We start from the raw sequence: 4,456 nt of genomic DNA, 5'->3' as shown, positions 1-4,456 counted from the left end.
CTGGGACCCACAGGCCCAGTCTTGGTGTGAGACTCATGTTTCCTGAGGTTTTGACCAACTTTGGCTGCCCAGCAGAGGTGTGCCTAGGGTCCCTGCCCAAACAAGAAGGGATGGGCTCTGTCTAGGCGAGGAGGAAGCGAAGCCTTTTCTCTTGTGGTTGAATAGATGGTGGAGACAATTCATGCACGTGCCCTACCTCTCTTCCCAACCCTGGTTCTTTCCTGCTCTGCCCTGAAGCCTCCTGCTGCCAACAAGGATTAAAGACTTTCTGCCTGGAGTTCTCTGGTCACCATTCCCTGGTCCTGCATTTCTTTCTTCTTCAGGGCTCATCTGATTCAACAAGTCCTCACAGGCTCTCACCCTCCCCTACCAGCATCAGTTTTCCAGAACTCGTGGCTCTTCCCTGTTCCACGAGACTCCCTTGGGTGGGTATATTCTGCCTGCTCCCCGCCAATCTCACTCCATCTCTTTTTATGAGCTCTGAGCCCTGTAATGTAAGGGGCAGCACTGTTCCATCCTCAAGAGATGGCCAGGGGCCTGTGGCGTTTGGCCCCCATGTGGAGAAGAAAGTCTTCCCCATACTTGATAAGCTGTTGCCTAGCAGCTGAAGGGCACTTCCTCCCATGAGTTGCCCAAATCTACGCTGCGGATGGGCCCTGCTAATGGATACTCTTGGGGCTCCCTGCTCTCTGAAGCCCACACTAAATACTACTACACTGTGTGTATCTGACTGATAACTGTCTCTTGCACCCCATTACAAGCTTTAAAAGACAAAGGTCTGCCTTGCTCCATGGGCTCCCCATTAGGCAGCACCAAGAGATTTTGGACCGAAGAGGTATTGAGGGTAGGGCTGGTTATTCAGCTTGTTGTGACACCTTCAGGGCAGGGGCAGAGATTCCATCCCAGAGTACTCAGAAATGGGGCTCCTGCTGTGCAGGCTACCCACAACTCAACCTTATTGTAGAATGACTGGTGGGTGTGCCACCTGCTCCATCTGCTATGATCTGAATGCTTGTCCCTTCTTCCATTTGCATGTTGAAGCTTGACCCCCAATGTGATGGTAACAGGAGGTGAGGCATGAACTGACTCTGACACCACCCTTCATGCTTTGCTCTACAGTGACCAGGAAGGGCTCTGTGCTGACCCAGCCCAAAGAAGGACATAGTCAGGTATCTGTCAACTTGTGTGTCATGTACCTTTGGAATGCTATTCTCCAAGAGAGCAGGGACTCTTCTCTCCTCACGCACCCTCTAGCCTCCATGCTGATTCTGAGTCACCCAGACAATGCCAGCCCCTGCCTTGGGAGCCTGGTCACTGCCTCCTCAGTGGTGGAGGACCATATCTCTCTGGTCCTAGAAGAACATGGGCAGAGAAGAGGAGAGGCAAAAACAACAATAAAAACAGCGCTGGAGCCCTTTATCACTGGAGGCAGCGGAGCGTGCGGCACCCCCTGAGCCCATCAAAGAATAACCTTCTAAGAACCAGCCACCACTTCCAGTCTTAGAGCCTTCCAGAAGCCTAGTTACCCACCATGTAGCCTGGGCATGTACGCACACACTCTGAGCCTTGGTGGTAGGGTGTCGCCAAACAAAATGGCTCTGGATATTATGAAACATCATCTCCACTAAGTGTCTCCTGATCTGAGGGCTTTGTCATTCCAAGCTCCCCTAACCTCCAAAGCCCAGGCTGCTGTGACAGCCATTAAGCCATCAACCCAGCAGGGGCCCTCAGCCTTCATGCCATGCAGGGAAACCTTAGCTGTGGGCAACTGTCGATTAAAAAAAATCCTTTGGGGGTGAGGGCCCCCCAAGGTAGCTCTCTCCTCTTAGGCCTGCAAACATCTTCTCTATCCATAATGGGGGTGATGACCTCCCAACTTCTGTGAGTTCCTAGATGGAAAATGAAAGGTTCATAGTCCCATTAGTGGGCTGGGATGTCTCAGGGAAAAGTGCCCAGGGCCATGTCTGAGATGACCATTAAGACTGAATTTGGGAGGCTGGGGGCAGTCTTTCGGGTGTATTGACCAGGTCTTAGTCAAGAGTCTAAAGCTTTCCAGGATGGTGTCAGGCTCAGAGCTGAATTCCACCACTCGGTGTGGACTCAGACAGCTGCCTAGCCCTTCTGAGCCTACGACACCATCAGTAAACTGGAAGTTACCTTTCTCAAAACCCCGAAACCAAATTGTACCCTGCTATTGTTTGTTGGCAGTTTCTGCTCCACAAACATTTCCCTGAACATGCCCCTCTCCCCAAACCTGTTCCCTCCTCACCTCTGTACAAGCAGGAGGTGACCTCCTCCTGACTCATGCTACATAACAATTCTAACTTCTCAGTCTCTGCTTTGGAGAACGCTGACCTAGGCCACCATACAGTTAGACAAAAGCCCCAAACAACCCTGGACCCTAGACACTGTCGTGCCCCTAGGAAGGCTTGAGGGCACTACAGTCAATTATTGACTAGAGCTGATTTCCCATGTCTTTCTAGAACCCTGACTACAGCCCTGGATTTTTATAACTATGAACCACCTGGATCATCAACAAGAGGCCCAGGGCAGCCTAGAAAATCTCTGCTGAAACTGAAGACATTCCTGTCCACACGGCCAGGGAGCTTTCTATTCAAATGGGCCATTCCAGTGCTTCCTTTGTGGCTGGGCTCCGACAAAGCCTTCTGCTTCCTTATTTTCCATCACTGGACTAATGGTTTGGGCAGGCTGCGCCGCCAGAGAAGAAGGTGACAGGTGGATACGGGCAGAGTCCGGTTAGGAAGCCGAGCATCAGCAAAAGGCTCTGGGTAAGGTGAGAGGGTCACCAAGATGGAGGCAAATTTCCTTGACCTCGGCCGAGATGACCTCCTTCTAATACTCCCTCAGAACTCTGCCGGAGACTTCCCCTTTATCCTGTGGGGGTGGGTGGGGCTGGAACTGTTGAAGCTTCCCGAGTGTACCAAGACCTTTCCCCTAAGCCATGAGCCCAAGTGGGAAGGACTTAGGAACGAAGGTTTGAAATAAACCAAACCAAAGGCCCTCAGAGCCAGGGTGCAGTCCACAGCACCTTTGTGGGCTTTTATAGTTAGGATGCACCCCTTAGAAACTGCTAACCAGCTTCAACTGGGTTTGCTAGAGGGGCATCTTGTAGGCAGCTGGTGGTGAGCTTCTGTGCCCAGCTTGCTTGGTTTGCCTCCACGATAATCTCCTTAGGAGGAAGAGACACTCTCAGGATCCAGTGGGACTAACAAGTTGTGAGTTGTCCAGGTTGAAGGCGTGGGGGAAGGGGTCCTGACAACTTCACAGCCTGTCATGTCTAGAGGTCTTGACCTGGGGACCTTAGGACTTGGTGGAGGCACTCACTCCCAAGTCACCAAAGCTGACAGTCTGGAGAGGCTCACAATAGAACAGAGGATCTTCCCATTTCAAACCTCTGGTCCCTTCCCATAAGCTGTTGCCCCGATCAGCTGATGGGCATGGAGTCTTGCTTTTGAAAACTAAGTCCGGAAGTGTACTTCTTGTAGGAAGTGGAAAGGAAAAAGAATTGTGTGGAGGGAAAGTGGGAGGAAACACACACACACACACACACACACACACACACACACACACACACGAGACCATGCACTGTTGTGGCAGTTGGGGGTGAAGGTAGGGTGGGAGGGGATCGAGTTCAAAATCTGAGCTGGAGGTTGAGAAGCCATTATATGTAAAGAGAAGGCAAGTATTGTTGTGCTATAAACTGCAGTTAACCAGGTATGATACTGGTTTAAAAATAAAGGCAAAAATAAAGCGCAAAATTGTGGTACAGGAGGAAGAAAGCCCCACAAACAACACAGCGGTCGAAAGAGTCAAAGGACAAGGAATGGGGGAGGTCTGCCCCATTTCCTAGAATTGTGGGCATCTTCCCTGGCAATGTCTGTCCCATGGATGCAACTGCAACTTGTCCTGTCATCACCGCCACTGTCAGCCAGCCCCCCAGGAGCTATCCCCTTCCCTCCTTCTGGCATATAGCTCCCCTGCCAAGTCTCACACTCGCCCCTGTAACCCCCCAGACTGCCATGGGGAATGTGTCCTCCGAACGCCTGGATGTGAAGGTTGCACACATTAACGCACCTGGGGAAGACTGGAGACCCAATTAGAGTTAAAGAGATGGGGTGCCTAAGTGGGGGAGGTTTTGGATAAGTTATTGATGGATAGTGGTCACTTGCCTGGAGTGCAGCACAGGGAAGTGCCGCCCCAGAGCCTCTCCACCCGCTCCCCGCTCCCCTCGGGCAGGTGGCACCCAGGGGCGCGACAGGAGAGTTCAGACACCCGCCCCCAGTCCTGCACATCGTCAGAGAGCACCCGTTGGGTTTCAGGGCGGCGCCCGCGGCAATTCAGCCTTGTCCCTGGGGCAGTGGACCCGGGCGGGGCGGGTGGCCGGAGCTCCGCCCTCCTCTGGCCCAGACTCTTCAGTTCTTAACCCACGCGCGAG

Source organism: Peromyscus eremicus, chromosome 4 (genome assembly GCF_949786415.1).
Source record: "Peromyscus eremicus chromosome 4, PerEre_H2_v1, whole genome shotgun sequence".
In the NCBI taxonomy this organism is placed as follows: domain Eukaryota; kingdom Metazoa; phylum Chordata; class Mammalia; order Rodentia; family Cricetidae; genus Peromyscus; species Peromyscus eremicus.
The sequence above is the reverse complement of the archived record's forward strand: the minus strand, read 5'-3'. Positions refer to the sequence as shown.